Source organism: Balaenoptera borealis (genome assembly GCF_965194805.1).
Source record: "Balaenoptera borealis genome assembly, chromosome: 7".
NCBI lineage: Eukaryota > Metazoa > Chordata > Mammalia > Artiodactyla > Balaenopteridae > Balaenoptera > Balaenoptera borealis.
In genome coordinates, this window is record NC_138864.1 from 108,853,750 (window position 1) to 108,870,916 (window position 17,167).

The 17,167-nt window shown below is 50.6% G+C and overlaps 1 pseudogene across 1 annotated transcript; it reads left to right on the top strand.

Annotated features, from left to right (window-relative positions):
• The first annotated feature begins 2,157 nt into the window (after positions 1-2,157).
• Positions 2,158-13,431, top strand: LOC309632279 (cleavage stimulation factor subunit 1-like; annotated as a pseudogene). The gene is made up of 2 exons: positions 2,158-2,553; positions 2,638-13,431. The product of its transcript is annotated as a cleavage stimulation factor subunit 1-like (transcript).
• The last annotated feature ends 3,736 nt before the right edge of the window (positions 13,432-17,167 follow it).

Sequence of the window (17,167 nt, forward strand, 5' to 3'; positions counted from 1 at the left end):
CTCCTCAGGGCTGGCTGAAGGGGGAGCCCCAGCTGCTTCTGTCTGGACCACGGAGACCAGCGGGAAGCAGGAGGGAGGCGTCCTTTGCTCAGAGGAAACAGCTAGAAGCTGAACAAAGGCCCAGAGGCAGGAGAGCCTGGGCTCGTATAAGGAAGAGCAGTTTGGCTAAGTGTCGAAAATTTGTGGGTGGCACTCCTAAAAGAGTTGCCGTTTGGAGAGGGGTGAGGGGAGGACGTGGCAGCAGGGGTGATTTTTTTTTCTACAACTAGTTGGCAGTGGGTGGGGGAGCTTGTGTTGGACTTTTAAAACCCCTGTCACACTGCAGTCTCCTTGAGGGCAGGAACCCCTGCTTCTCCTTCTTTGTGTGACAGAGAAGCAGAGAGACGCCTCCCCCCACCCCCTGCCCACTCCCAGCCGTGTGCATGGGTGTGTGTGTGCCCTTCATCATGGACGTGGTGGGTGGAAAGATAAGCCGGGGTGGTGGCCACTCCTGGCTGGCCCTTTCAGCATATCCCCTGGTTACACTCTCTCTCCTACCCTAACCCACCCACCAGACTACCCTCACCCCACAGCTCAAGGGGCAGCTCCACCCACTTGCCATCACTTCCATTATTGGTTTTCAGCAAAGAGCCTAACAGTCCTTGGGGACTCCTCTATGGCGTCACGTAGGAGCGGAAGGGTTGTTCTCTCTGTAGATTCCTACCAGCTGCCACCCTCCCGGGGCTCTCACAATTCAATGGCACCAGGAATGGAAGAGAGGAGATAGCCCCTGACCTGTGGCCTGGTTGGCCCTTGGCCTTTGGCGTTGGAGGTATGATTTGTCCTTGGTCTCCCTCCTGCGTGTCCCTCCTGTGACTTCAGCAAATTCTCTGTCCCCACAAGCAACTGCCTTACGGCCCACCTCCTTCAGCCGGCCCTGGTCCCAGGCTCCTGGCTCTCACCCCTGCCCTCCAACCCCACCTCCAACAGGTAGCCACGGCTAACAGCGGTATGTATTTGTGATATATATTCAAAACCAGAAGCATACGATGTGTATCCCCGTGCAAATTGCTCCCTCACCTCAATAATATCACGGCCACCTTTCCGTGGACTGTGTATGGACCCGACTCATTCTTTTAAATGTCAGTACATGCACGTGATGTAATATTTTGAACAAGTTCTCTTCCCATTATTTATTGAGAAACTGTCACGGGCAAGGCTATATTCTGGGGACCAGAATGTACATTCTAGTAAAGGAGACAGGAGGTATAAAAGTAATTAAATAAATAAGCAGCAGCATTATGGATGATGTTAAGTGTTGTGAGGAAAATAAAACTGGGGGGGTTTGAGAAAGGAGGTGACATTTGACAACTCAGATACAAACTTCAGGATAACAAGAAAGATGCATACTTGGGCCATGTCCAGTGTGGGGCTGGGACACACCCTGCTGATGGCACCTTTGAGCCCATGGGATGGAGATGGTGGAGATGGTGATGGGTGAGCCCCGTGGCGCTAGTCTTCCCTCTTATTCAGTGTCCTCAGGGGCGGTGGCAGCTGTCCAGGCCCAGGGACAGATGCAGAGGCCCACATCCCCTGTTGCTGAGCCCTTTTTCACAGGCCCGCCAGGCGCAGCTGTAGTACCGCCTCACTCCTGTGACCTCTTCACGTAACAAATGGACTTTCTTCTTTGAAAAACTGAATAAAATGCCTAGCCTGCCTCTGCTTTCACAAGATACTGTATGTGAAAGGGCTTGAAGGAAGGAAAGTTTCAGAAAAAAAAAAAAAAAAGAGAGGAAATTCTCTCTGTTTTCTAGGTCTGCTGTAACAAAGTATCACAAACTGGGTGGCTTAAAACAGTAGAAATTTCGTGTCTCACAGTTCTGGAGGCCTGAAGTCTGAAATCAAGGTGTTCGTAGGTTGGTTCCTCCTTAGGGGCTCAGAGGAAGAATCTGTTCCTCTAGTAACTGGGTTAAGGCAACCCTAATGCCCTCATCTTAACTTGATCTCATCTGCAAAGACCCTATTTCCAAATAAGGTCATAGTCACAGGCACTGGGGGTTAGGACTTGAATATATCCTTTTCGGGGGACACAATTCAACCCCGAACAGTATCTAATGTCATCTTCATCATCAGCATCATCATTGTCATAATCATCACGAAAAAATCAGTGTTAAAAAACAAACACCAGGGCTTGGGTCACGCCCCAGCGGAGACGGTGCGCAGGCGCACTTGCTCCGTAAGGCCCCGGAAGTGGTGGAGCCTACCTGCCGCCACACCTGCGGTGCTCTCCGGATCTGACATTTGTCCGTGAGGCAGCAGTTCCTTGGCGTCCGTGTTGTCGCGTAGGAGATAAAGTCGGAGGAGGTGAACGAATCTCTAGAACGCGCCCCTGGCAGAGAAATTATCTTCCTCTTCTCCCCGATGCACAGAACCAAAGTGGGCTTGAAGGATCGCCAGCAGCTCTACAAGCTGATCGTTAGCAGCTGCTCTATGACGGCTACATCAACATTGCTAATGGCCTCATCAATGAAATCAAGCCTCAGTCTGTCTGTGCACCCTCGGAGCAGCTCCTGCATTCATCAAACTAGAAATGAAAAAACTGTGTGCATGGAGAAAGGTCCAGAAGAATTCATACCACCATGTTAACAGTATCTCTAGGTGATATAATACAAGGAATGGAAAATGACGATACTGCAGTTCACTATGCAATTGGTCCGTCAGATACAGTTGCCCCTGGCACAGGAATTGACCTGGAGTTTGATGCAGATGTCCAGACTATGTCCCCAGAGGCTTCAGAGTACAAAACATGCTATGTCACATCTCATAAAGGACCATGTCGTGTAGCTACCTATAATTAGAGACGGGCAATTAATAGCTACTGGATCTGCTGATGCTTCCATAAAAATACTTGACACAGAAAGAATGTTGGCCAAAAGTGCCATGCCAGTAGAGGTCATGATGAACGAGACTACACAGCAGAACATGGAAAGCCACCCAGTGATTCCAACTCTTTACGACCACGTGGATGAAGTCACGTGTCTCGCTTTCCACCCAACAGAACAGATCCTCGCCTCTAGTGAAAGGGATTATACTCTTAAATTATTTGATTATTCCAAACCATCTACAAAAATAGGCTTCAAATCCATTCAGGAGGCTGAAATGTTACGCTCCATCTCTTTTCATCCTTCTAGAGACTTTATACTTGTTGGGACTCAGCAGCCTACTCTTGACTTTATGATATCAACATATTTCAGTGCTTCGTCTCTTGCAGTCCTCAAGATCAATATACTGATGCCGTATGTTCCGTTAATTACAATCCTAGTGCCAATATGTATGTGACTGGTAGCAAGGACAGCTGCATCAAATTATGGGATGGTGTTTCAAATCGATGCATCACAGCTTTTGAGAAAGCACACGATGATGCTGAAGTTTGTTTTGCCATTTTTTCCAAAAATTCAAAATACATTCTGTCAAGTGAAGAAGACTGTAGCTAAACTTTGAGAAATATCAACAGGGCGAACCCTGGTCAGATACACAGGTGCTGGCTTGAGCGGATGGCAGGTGCACCGGACGTAGTCCGTCTTCAACCACACGGAGGACTGCGTGCGTGCTGCTGCCTGACTAGAGGACCATCAGCCTCTGCTGCTGGGACTCAAGAACGGCCGAGAGCCGGAACCTGCTCTCCCTGGGCCACAACAACATCGTGCACTGTATCATGCACTTGCCCACCAACCCCGGCTTTGTGACCTGCAGCAACGACTTCGGGGCGCGGTTTTGGTACCAGAGGTCGACCACGGACTAGAGCCGCCTGTGTTAAATAGGGTTCTTTTCTCGAGGACTCTGCCCCTCCTTCCCCTTGTGTCCCTTCACCAGCTTCAGTAGTAAGTCATTGTACCATCTTTGGCAGTTGTGCTGCCACCTCTACGTCCTTCTGGGATTTGTACAAATCTTTTTTTACCTTGATGGAGAATCATGGTGGAAAAAGTTGGAAAGACAGATCTGTGGGGTTGTTCTGCACCCACTGATTATTACATGGTGATTTTCATCGGTTTTTTAAATACAGGACTTGCTATTTCTCTTGATCATTTGAAGAAGGATAGAGTATTAAAGTGCTTTCTAGATCCCAAGTAGATCTGTCATGAAAAAAAAAAAACCACCAAAATGCATTATCAGCAAACTGGATATGCCTGTTTTTGTGTGGGTGGTAGTCTGCTGTGACATGATAAAGGCAGTGACAGATTTGCAGGAACCTGGGAGAGACAAGACTTAGGTCCCGCTTGGCGCTTCTCAAACAGCAGTGCACACATGAACCACCTGGGGCTTGTAAAAATGCAGACCCCTGTCAGTAGGCCTGGGGCAGCCCTATATTCTGCATTTCTGTCAAACTCCCAGGTGACGCCTCTACCGCTGGTCCGTGGACCACGCCGTGAGTAGCAAGGGTCTGATGGATTGCCACCATACAGGCCTCTGCTCTGCCTAAGGCCCGAGCATTGGTCACCTTTGAAGAACCTCGCCCTCTTTCTCCCATGACCTTCATGATTTCAAGAGCCAGCCTGGAAGGCTTCACACGTGTCACTTCCCACTTAGGTGGTCCCAGCTGTGATGTCTTTCCCTACCTAACCCGTTCCTCACATGGCACGCTGTCTTTTCTTAGCCTCACATTAGTATTCTAGTGGACGGCCTCACTGATGGTGGAATGCACTGGGGGAGCCCAGAGGAAACTTAGCTGAAAGGAGGCCTGTAAACACCGCAGAGCACAAAACACATTCAGCCAAAAGACCCCCATTCCTGGACCCCATCCAGACTCGTCCCTTTATTATTTTTGTTCTCTTTCCTCTTTTACTAGACCTTGCCTGAAAACAGCCTGGGCGTTGCTAAGGTAACGCTGTAGAGCCTCCCCCCAATACATCATTGTTTAATTCCAGCAGCAGCAGCCCAAGGAATTTGCTATTTGTTTAAGAGATGAAAGCCACAAACTTCCACACATTCTTCTCCAGTTTCACTCCCCTCGAACTGTATGGCCCAGTCAGAGCGGAGCACATTGGGTGGAGTGGACTCATGGGACCCAACAAAATAATGGGTGCTTGAGAATGGTCCTCATCACCCACGAGAGAGAAAGAGAGAGCTGGGATTTCTCTTGACGGGGCACCAGGGGCGATAACTGTCCTCACTGAGGGTCTGAGATGGGCATGGTGGGAAAGGAAAGCCTCTCAGCTATGTTCCCTCCCAGCCTCAGATCTGGAAATCACACTTCCCTCGGGGCCTCGATTTCACAGACTGTGACTCTAGGAAGGGTACCTGAAATCCCACGAGCAGCACACCTAACCTGTGTGAAAACACATAGGATGTGGTTCAGGGCGCAGAGGTGTTTCAGGAGCACATACAGCCCCATTTAACGAGCTTTATCAGGAAACCACTGTGGCTTGAGGGCCTGTGAGGTAGGTACTGGGGACACAGTGTGCATAGCCCTGGATCTGCAGCTTCTTACCAGCAGGAGCATTGATCCGACTCTGCTCTGCTGCCACTGACGGAATGATTTCTCTCTCGGTCCTTGCTTTTCTTTGTCATTCCGCTTCTCTCACGGACAACCACTTGGCTCCCCCTCTGTGTCGCATCCAAACTCCCTAAACTGATGAATTTGATTGGTTCAAGTATCACTAACTCTAAGCCTAAGCTGTCTCATAAGACACCTGGCTGACCAATAGAGAGGCAGCCCCTGGTCAGGTGCTCACCCTTGGGTCCAATCAGCTGTGGCCCACCTACCATAGCTCATGTGGTGCAGCATGGCATCTTTAAAGGGAGCTGCAGTTATAGGAGGTCTTCGGAGGCCTGTTTATCCGCCCAGTGTGAGCTACACGATAAAGTGATGCTTTCAGAAGAGTTCTGGGGAGAAAGCAAGATATCTAATGAGGAGGCTTGATCGAATTTTGTGGTGTGTTGTGGTGTATGATATAATCTCTCTGTCATCCCACTGAGACTTTGGTGAAATGTACATTGCTCACCAATGCTTCTGGTGTTAGACATGCGTTGTTTTTTTTTTTAATTAATTCTTATTGGAGTGTAGTTGCTTTACAATGTTGTGTTAGTTTCAACCGTACAGCAAAATGAGTCAGCTATACGTATATATATATATCCCCTCTTTTTTGGATTTCCTTCCCATTTAGGTCACCACAGTGCGGTAACTAGAGTTCCCTGTGCTCTACAGTATGTTCTCATTTAGTTATCTATTTTATACATAGTATCAATAGTGCATGTGTGTGAGTCCCAAGCTCCCAATTCCTCCCCCTCACCCACTAGACATGTGTTTTTGAAGGTTGGCTGTGCTCACTCTGACCTCCAGGAAGACAGATTTAGAACAGAAGCTGCCCCCCAGGGGCCCAGCCACAATCTGTTACCTATAGAAAAACGTGAGTTCAGCAGCCAATGGAAGGAGAAAATAGGATCAATCTACTGAAGTATCAGGATCATCCGTACACACGGACAGACACAGTGAGACAGAGATAGAGATCTCCAAAAGACACATACCCAGAAAGATACATACAGAGAGACACAACACATATAGCGGCACACTCACACCCACCGAAACAAGGAGAGCTCTGAAGACAGCTTACGGCTCAAGTGTGGTGGAAGTGAACACTGCATACAGGAGGGCGGGGCTGTCTAGCACAAAAAGAAGAAAAGAACCATCTTTCTGGATGCTCAGGAGGTCATGGTAAAGTAGTCGCTGTACTCATCTTCAGGAGAGGACAGGGTGAGTGCTATGGCTGGGTGATTCAATATAATCCCTTTGCATAGGAAGATATGTCCCTCAAAGTTGAAAAGCAAAAAAAAACAAAACCCCCAAAAGCAGGCGTAGACAGGCTTTTGGAGAAGTTGCCAGAATCCAGATGAGTTCCAAGTGTCTGTTTAGTCTGTGGCCCCAGCACTCAGAAAGGGACCCCCTTGGGGAACACTGTGATACCGTCAGGGTCTGGAGAAACTGTCAGTTTGGTTAGGGAGCCCACGTTGCACAGAAGGATGGCTGTCCTCCGCCCGTGCTTCTCACTGTGCAGCCGCCCACACAGGGACTGAGATCATGAAGGAACTGGATACTGGGTTCCAGCCGCAGCCAGTCCTCGAGGGAGGCCCAGCCCCTGAACAGCGCAAGGGGAAGAGGATGAGTTACCCCTGTGGTAAGATGTGGAGCTCACACTTGGGCTGTCATGTCTGGAAGGGACCTCAGAGGTCTTCTTGTCCAACCCTTTGTTTTTTAGAGGAGAAAATGCAAGCTCAGAGATTAAGTGATTTGCCTGGGGTCATGCAATGAGTTGGTGGTGACCTGACAAACTCATTTACCAACAGCTGCTGCCCTTAACTTAGGTTTTGTTTTTGTTTTTTCCCTCTTAGAGGAAGATCAGGTCTGTGGGGGAGGGCTGGTGAGGACAAAACCTGACAACAGGTCCAAGGGTCTCTGAGAGGGGTTGGTTGAGAAAATGCTGTCAAAGAAATTTCTGCTTCATTTTTTTTTTTTTAAAGGACATGTTTTTAAATTTTTTTAAAAAATTCTTTATTTTATTTATTTATTTTTGGCTGTGTTGGGTCTTCCTTTTTGTGCGAGGGCTTTCTCTAGTTGCGGCAAGTGGGGGCCACTCTTCATCGCGGTGCCCGGGCCTCTCACTATTGCGGCCTCTCTTGTTGCGGAGCACAGGCTCCAGACGCGCAGGCTCAGTAGTTGTGGCTCACGGGCCCAGTTGCTCCGCGGCATGTGGGATCCTCCCAGACCAGGGCTCGAACCCGTGTCTCCTGCATTGGCAGGCAGATTCTCAACCACTGCGCCACCAGGGAAGCCCCTCTGCTTCATTTTATCTGCAGAATCTCCCCTCCTTCTGGGCCAGCTGTCCCTTGATGCAGACTTCATTTTGGTCACAAAAGGGGTACGGTAACTCAAGTGCTTCAGAGTATAGGCGATCTGGAGTCCTGGAATCAGGAAAGAAGTGAGCGGAGAAAGGCAACTGATGGTATTCAGGGGCAGGCTGGGATTAGTCACAGCATGGAGCCCCCCAATTTCCTCTCCTCCCCAGCTGCTTGTGAATCAGTTGATTTGGATGCAAAATGGCATCTGGTGGGAGAGGGGCGCCAGTTCAGTGGAGGAATGAAAGGACACAGATCTGAAATTGGTAACGGAGGGATCTTGTTCACAACTGCCAAAGCCGTGCTGGACCTCCGTACGTGGAGTCTGAAATCACCGGCCAAAGGGGGCTTCCGGCTAAGCTCTTGGTGGAGCCTAGCCATCGTGTCCCTGTCCCCTGCGAATGCTGTTCTTGCACTGAACATGGTCTGACTGTCCCCTTTGGTGCCCTCACCACTCCGGGGATGGGAAGTGGGAGGACAAGGCCAAACTCGTCTCTGTGTTGGGAGGTGGCAGAAACGTGACCTCAGGTCCACAGTGGTTGGCTTGCGGTCTTACAGAGCCGTCAGGACCCGCGCATCCTGTCTCCCAGTCGTGTCTGCCAGCACACAGGTGCCTTTGATGCTCCCTGAGAACCCAGAGAGTACTGGAGGACAGCTCTTCTCAGAAAGCAGCACCATACTGACATCACTGACGACCTGGGCTTGGGGCCGGGGCCAGAGGTGAGAGAGGAAAATGAGGTGAAGAAGGAGCAAAAGAAAACCGGTCTCCCCCGCTGTACCCCCTACCCCCAAATGACTCAGTTGGTCTTTGAGATGAGAAAACAGCCACCGAATTCTTTCTGCTCTCGGCTAGGATCTTCCTTTTGAATGCAAAGGAGAGACTGGGAGCTCTTTCAGAGTCAAACATGGATCTTCATCTCAATGCCCAGAGACAAAGACCAAAAAAATGCGAGGAATTTCCAAAGCGCCTCCTTCAAACAGCATCTCCCCCACCCTCTGGCTCAGCTCCACGGGCACTGCTGATGGGGATGGCGGCTTTCTTCTCCTGGCCTGCGGCCCACTCGCTGAAAGCTCGTATCTGAGGAGAAAGGAAATTAGGAATCTCCCCGCTCAGCGTTCTGCTCTCATGCTCCTGTAAGAAGACACCTCTGTGAACCCAGATGGTAGGATGGGCCTGAGGAGTGGCTTCCACTGGGCAGACCAGTCTCTGCCTGGCCGCCCCCCTCGTCCATAGCCGCCATAATGGCGGGTCGAAGAGACGGACGCACCCCACCCACTCCAGGGCAATGGGAACATTTTCACTTTCTGACCGAGGCCTTTAAGAGGAACCCTCATTTGGCTCAGGGTTCTTTTCTCCTTCCTCTCTGGAGGCTGAATGAATGGGAATAAGCTTCCAGAACATTACAGGGAGTAAAGAAAACTGGGAAAGAGCCCAGGGAGTTCTCACTTTAAAACATCTTTGAGACAGAGAGTGATAGTCAATGCTCTGGGGCCCCTGGCAGTTTGGGCGACCGCCTGCCAGCCCTCACTACCTGTTTATTTAACACCAACCTCGCCTCCCTCCCCGGTAGGATGCTGGGTTCTTTGGGGGTCACTGCGATCCCTCAGAAAGTGAGAAAAAAAACAGAAAAAATAACAACCTACAGATAACTGTTGGAGGAGGGGTTGGTAGTGATAACACTTTGGATTACACAACCCACGTAGGACCACACCAATTATCACATGACACGATAAGCGAAATTACCTCGCTCATTGCTTGCCTTGACCTTCCAACTTGGTAGACTTGCCCAGGCTCTCCTTGCTCCCTGCTGGCTGCCAGAATAACTTTCCTCAAGCACTGGCTTGGTCATGCCAATGGCAACTTTAAAACACACAGCAGCACTCTCTGGCCACAGTATCTGGCCCAGGGGTCTTGGCGTGGCACTCAAGGGTCCCCTCTTCCTAGCCTCTACAACGCACCCCGCCCATTGTCCTTCAACATGGCCGCCCTCGCCCACCCTTTATCCCACCTGGCGCCCTAAACAGTGTTCTCACCCCTTGACTCTTATCCCATCCAACATGGAGGACACCTCCCTTCCTCTCCTCCCCCCAACTCCCATTTCAATATGGGACTTCACAGACTCCCTGCTCCTTCTTCCCCGCTATCACATTCACCTTCTCGCTTGAGTCCCTTTTCCCTAGGAAGCTTCTTTGAGCAGCCCCACCTCCCCATTGGTGTCAGACAGACCCCGCCTCAGAGCCCTGCATTGTATTCATGATAGTTTTGGCTTTGGATTGTCTTTGGGAACTCAGGTGTGTATTGGCCTCAAATGATGGGTAACTTCCTTGAGGTCAGGGGAAACCCTCTCCCAATAGTTCTCAAAGTGAGGTCCCTGACCATAGCATCAGCGTTGCCTGGGAACTTGTTAGGAATGCAGATGCCCAGGCCCCACCCCCATCCTAACGCACCAGTGACCGGAGGCCGGCCTGGCAGTCTGTGTTGTAACATGCCCTCTAGATAATTCTGACGCACGCTCCAGTTTGAGAACCATTGCATGAATGCTCTGCAGAGGAGTGTTGTGGAACCCAGGTTCGTGTGCCTGACACACAGTGAGTGAGGCCCACCAAAAAGTCGCAGTTTGGAGCAGAGAAAGGTTTATTTCAAGGACCAAGCAAGGAGAACGGGCAGCTCAAGCCCCGAAGACCCAAACTCCCTCATGGGTTTCAGGGAAGAGTTTTCAAAGACAAATGTGGAATGAGGGCTGCAGGTTGTGTGACTTTCTGCAGATTGGTTGGTGGGTAGGTAACAGGGTGATGTTCCAGGAATCTCATCATCAGCCTTCTGGTTCCGACTAGTCTGGGGTCCACGTGCTTGCGCTCAGCCTAAAGTTACCCTCCTCCACCTGGTTGGGGGCCTTAGTTCCTGTAGAAGAACTCAGAGATATTTGTATCAGATCATCCTGTCTATCTCTTGAGGAGGAACCAGGACCCTGCCCCAAGCTGCATGATTGTTTCTTGACAACTTTTCCTTTGTTTCTGCCTTCCTTCCCTCCCCTAATTAGTAACTGTTTGAATCTGCCTTTTGCAATTCAGGGAAAGTCTAGGAAGCTGAAGCTTTTTTCCTACAAACAAGAAACAGGGGACACGGAAAGGCTTTTGTACCCTAGAGGGCCTCACAGCCTCTGTTTGGTTTCAGTAGTAGGGGATTCACCACGCTGCATGAGCTTCAAAAACCCATCAGCTGGCTCCCTAACTGATATGGCCCCGGCCAGCAACCCCATTCCTCAGATCTGACTGACTCCATTCAGTCTGTAAGGGTAGGTACCTTGCAGACAACAGTTTTTCTTCCCTTTGCTCATTGGAAGAGGAAAAAAAGGAAGTTGCTTCTGTATGCTCTGCTGTGCCCATCCTTTCCTTGACATGTCATGGCCGCCCGGAGTTTGGACGGCTGCTGACAGAGAGGGCCACTGGCTGGCGTGTGCGCCTGGGCCCTGCTGCCCTGAGGATTTCCCAGGTGGTGGACGGCAGGCGGCACCAGAGGGAGGGAGGGAACCTGGGCAGTGTGCGCTGGGCCTTTGTGGAAACGGGGGGTGGGGGGGGGGAAGATGCACCCTGTACCCCTACCCCGGGCAGCTTTCCTCAGGGAGCAGGGGCTGCCTGTGTGGCCAAGGAGGGCCAGCCTGACATGAATGGAGACCTTGTATCAGGGACCTCGCTGGAGCCGGGAGCCACAACACAGGGGCTTTTCACGAGCAACCTCGCAACAGAGGCGGCATTGAGCGTGACTGGTGGCTCGCGGGCAGACGTGGGGTCTGGCGGACGCGTGGCATCAGTGGAACAACGTTGCCGCTCCTCCTGCCCCTGCCTTGGCTGGGGTGGGGTGTGGGCTGTTAGAGGTCTCCTCTCAGAGGGGAAGACGCAGAGTCACGTTGTCCGTAGTGTAAGCCGCCCTGCACCCCTCTCAGCGTTCAAGGCTGCAATGAGGGGCGGGGCAGGAGGTGAGCAAAGGGGGCGCTGCGTGCAGAGAGTGGGCTGGCGTGCTGAACGGGAACGGGTTAAAGACAGCTGCTTGGAGACAACTCCACAGGGACCTGTGCTACAAGAACGGGGAGGAGATGCCAGAGGCACTCTATCAGTCCAAGGGGCGTGGAATCCCAGCGTGCCCTCCAAGGGGTCAGTGGGAGGTAAGGAAGAAGTGCAGCCTTGCTGGGGGGCTGTTTGGAGGCTACAAGTCAGTGACAGATGACAACTGCCCAGGAGGAATCAGGACGGGGGTGACAGTGGGGCTGGGGGCATGGTGGGTTTAATGCTTCCAAAGGAGAAGAGTCTCCCTCCCCATATATAAACACACCCTCTCTCTGTCCACCTACAGCTGACCTTCACCTCAACAAGGAGCTTAGTACATCAGTTCGCCCTGGCTTTCTCTCCTCTCTTCTCCTGTCTCCTTTTCTAGCGTGACCAACTGTCCTGGTTTACTCAGGACCAAAGGGTTTCCGGGGATGTGGGACTTTCAGGGCTAAAACTGGGACAGTTGGTCACCCTACTTCCATCTTTGATACCTTCTACTACATTTGAAACTTCTGGGACCTCCTTTGTGGCCCAGTGGTTAAGAATCTGCTTGCCAATGCAGGGGACACGGGTTCGAGCCCTGGTCTGGGAGGATCCCACATGCTGCGGAGCAACTAGGCCCGTGAGCCACAACAACTGAGCCTGAGCTCTAGAGCTCGTGAGCCACAACTACTGAGCCCGCGTGCCTAGAGCCCATGCTCCACAGCAAGAGAAGCCACTGCAACAAGAGAAGCGACCACAGTAGAAGCTCGTGCACTGCAACGAAGAGTAGCCTCTGTATGCCACAACTAGAGAAAGCCCGTATGCAGCAACGAAGACCCAACACAGCCAAAAAAAAAAAAAAAGCTTCTTATACTTATCTCCCCCACTAAATTTGATAATAAGATGGAGACTGAAAACAAGGGGCTAGGCCTCTATTTTGCCACTTGCAATCATGGTTAATGGTGTATTGGATGTGGGTATGGTGGATATGTTGAAGCCCTTGGTTAAGATAAAATGGGGAAGCAAGTTATGGCTGATGGTTTATTTAGGACACATTAGATTGAGGAGGTGGCCATGCTTTCTCCATTTTCGCTCTTGTGGACACGCTCGTCCCTGTCTCTTTGTTCCTTTGTAAGGATTCTTGCCCTCTGCCTGGCAGGTCCCATCGTTCCTCAAAACAGCCCAGGCTGCATGACGTGGCCTCCCGTGTGCTCCCAACATCATATGTGAGATGTATAGACATACATACGTATGTGCATATAACGCTCTTCAAGCTCTTTTCCTTACCTGCTCCACTAGAATGTGATCCTCTTAAAGAAAGGATTGTTTTAGTTTTCTGTATCCATTGCTACATGGAAGGTTCAATAAATGTTTGCTGATAAATGAACAAAAGAGCAAATTATTCCCATCCAGGTGAGAGAATCTGGGAAGACTTCAAAGACAAAGGAGCCTAAAGGTTGACTTAGGTACTGTGAGGTGGAGATGCAGCAGCAGGTGGCCTTCTGGGACCCCAGCTAGAGCCACGGCCCATTCCTTCTGGCCTCCGTCCCTCCTCCCCACCCCACCCGCCCATCTCCAGAGCAGCCCTGCGTCAGTCCTCCTCCATGTCTGCTCTCTCAGGGCTGGTGTCATGCAGTGGTGACTCACCGACCCCTGGAGTTCAGGTCTCTCCCTGAGCTCATTGACAGGCAGGCCCGGGAGAGTCGGGGAGAAGCCCTGGGGGCCTCTCATGCTGAGTCCTCTCAAAATGACCGGGGGGTAGAGGCGGGGGCTTGATTTCCAGGGAAAATGCTGTTGCGTTTTCACTCTTTCATCAGAAGCAAACCAATAATCCCAACCAGGTCATCTTGGGACACTGGTGGGTTCAGGCTCAGCTGTCCCCCTTGGGGCGTCCATCTCTCTCCTTCAGAGGCCTCCCCAGGCCTCTGAGGCAGCCGGCAGCCTCTCACAAGGTCACAGGCTCAGGGCAGGAGGCCCCCTGGATAAAAGCCAGGAGGCAGAGGGGATGACCCCCAGGTGAGCCCCAGGGAAGCAGCAGCTCCTGGCCTGGGACAGGGCTCGGCTAACCAGAGCAGTCTGACGCTGCCCGTGCTGGGACCCCACGGCCTCCCCCCGCCCCACTCTGCGAACCACTTTCTCTCTGCCTTTTCCCCTTCCTTCTCTCTCCTCCCCAGTTGGCCGTCCCTCCCTGAATCTTAGCCCAGGAGAGGATGACGAGCTGGCGGACAAGTCTCCCTTAACTACCGCAGCTGCTTTGTTTTTCTTTGTGGTAGTTATTCCCACCTGAAATTGATCACCTGGTTTGTGCTTGTTTCCCAGACTTGAATGGAATGAGGGCACAGACTATTATGTTCACGGCTAATTATGCCCCAGCACTTAGAAGGGTGCCCAGTGCATCATAGTTAATGAGTGAATGAATGAGGTCACATATTCGGTCCCATGCCCCAGGCTCTGGTGACTTAGCGCTGGGCAGTGCCCAAGCTCTGTGTTTGGAAGGTTCCTGGACAGACAGCCAGGAACCTGGGGCTGGGGAAAGCCCACTGCAGTTCTGCAACCACTTCTTTTAAGCCTGGGGGAGCCGCAGAAGGAGGTTTGGGGGTACAAAACACTGGGGTCAGGCCCTAATGCTTGCCTTACCTTCTAAGGAGAGACGTGCAGACCCTCTTGCCGCAGTCTTGGCATTGTCTCTTGAGTCCTCCACCAATGCCCACCCTCCTCTGGTCCGGAGCACTGAGTTCATTTCTCCTTCTGTCCCTCAGTGCTGCCTGTTTGGTGGGCAGGACTCCTCTGCTGACATGGTAGCTGGTCCTGGGAGGGACCAGATGGTGCCCTGCTCATGCCCTTATTTATGGCAGGACAGGCTGAGGCCCAGACAGAACAAATGAAGTCATTTGTTCAAGATCACACTGTCCGTCCTTGACAGGGCTGAGAGTTCATTTATTCATTCATTGGACACGTATTTATTGAGTCCCTACTACGTGCCAGCACTTTTCCAAGGCATTGGCGGTACATCACTGTAAAAAACAACAGGACAATTAAATCAATATAACAGAATTAACAACTAAAATAACTACCATATGTTAGTCTTTCACATTGCAACAAGTATTGTACTAATTGCTTTATTTATACTATTTAATTTAACCCTTACAACAAACCTATGAAGTGAGTCTTCATTTTTCAGGTGAAGTCTACTCAGCTAATAAGACGCTGATTCCACGCCCTGTGTTTCTGGCCACTGCGATACATCTCGGCTCCCTAAATTAGAAGACCTCTGTGTTGCCTCCCAGTCCAGGACTAGTTCTGCTCTACTCTTCTGCCTCTCAGACTTCCCCGTAGCTCCGTTCTCTGTCTGAAGAGCATCTGCTGTTTAAAGGTCAAAGTTTGTACCCACATGTAAAGTCTAAAGTCAGTAGATGACCCAATCCTTTCTTGGGTCTAGGAAACATATTACAACATTAGAGAGGAGACCGGGAAAGAGAGATGATATCATGTGCTAGTCACCCTGGAGCATGCAGTAACAGGGGATGGTCTTTTCCTGTGGGTCCAGAATTGAAGAGTCAGTTAAAATGTGATTAGTGCTTTCTAGGAGAGGGATAGAGATATACTAAACAACCCATATCTGTAAGGAGCAAATAGCCTAGTACCTCAGTGGGAACACTTATATATTGGCGAGGTAGAGACAATACAGTGTGTTCACAGTCTTGCTAAGGCTTCTCTTCCTAGGCTTATAGCCAGACTACGTTTCCCAGACACCCTTGCTGCTAGGTTTGGGCCATAGGAGTGATCAATGGGATGTGGGCAGAATTGATGTGGCATTGTCCACGCTCCATCCTCTTAGATCATATTTAAGGTGACAGCCTCACAAGTTGGAAGTAGCCTAGAAGTGCCAAGTAGAACCCCCTGACGCTCATTAGGCTGTGCGAGGTATTTATGATTTGGCATAGCCTACCTACCTGGACCGCTAGCAAAACTTAGCAGCCAGCCGCCATCCTTAGGGGTTTTCCAAAAGTCATCTCATTACCATAACAAAAGATACCTTTAGCACTCTCTTCACGTAGGAAATTCCAAGCTCTGTGCCCGGATTGGGAATGAAAAACAAATATATATTTATTATAAAGTACAAGATCACAAAAGATATTTAAGAATGTAAAGACATCAGAGGTTCCCTGGTGGTACAGTGGTTAGGAATCTGCCTGCCAATACAGGGGACACGGGTTCAAGCCCTGGGCCGGGAAGATCCCACATGCCGCGGAGCAACTAAGCCCGTGCACCACAGCTACTGAGCCTGCACTCTAGAGCCCGCGAGCCACAACTACTGAGCCCACGTGCCACAACTACCGAAGCCTGCGCGCCTAGAGCCCGTGCTCTGCAACAAGAGAAGCCACCATGATGAGAAGCCCATGCACTGCAATGAAGAGTAGCCCCCGCTCGCCGCAACTAGAGAAAGCCCGCGCGCAGCAACGAAGACCCAACGCAGCCAAAAATAAACAAACAAACAAATAAATAAATAAATTTATTAAAAAAAAAAAAAGAATGTAAAGAGATCCTAAAACCAAAAAGTTTGAGAAACACTGCAATAGAAGGAACAGAACGCAGGTAGCCAGTCACAAGGTTGCTGGAATTGCAGAAAGGCCAAGCAGTCGGTGGTGAGGAAGCCGGAGGGTGGTTTCACTGGGAGCTGCTCCTGCCCTGGAGACTGCAAGAACAGGCACGGGGGTGGTGTTCCAGCGGCCATGAGCCAGAGCTTCCTTTTGGGACCCCACATCATGAAGGAGGACCATCTGGCAGAATTAGAGCACAGAGTCAGGGACACCTAGTGGGAACTGGAATCATGTCAGGGGCCGCAAGCAGTTATGCAAGGGGGTCCCTGGAGAAAAGGAGCCAGGCATGGGCTTTCTTGACATAAGAGAAGCCATTTTGGGCCTAAGCCATTTTGTGATCTGAGTCTGGCCACAATGCTTGCTCTTGAATAGTCTCAGTAATTAATGATCTTAAGGGAACAAAAGAGTGCAGGAACAAACGACTGTTATCAGGCAAGAGAAGTAACAATAGCAAAGATAATGTATCAGTTTTCAGACTCCCCGTTCTGTTTCAATGGTAAAGATTAGCCTGAAGAGCTTAACCACCAGATTTACTGGAACCTAAGGGATGATGATGTTGACCTTTTCTGACCCTCGTGACTTCAACCGACTAAAGCTTGGACTCTGTGGATCTTTGTCCTGATTCTATGCTGAATTCTCCTCTGCTCAAGCCCCTTCATGGATATGCC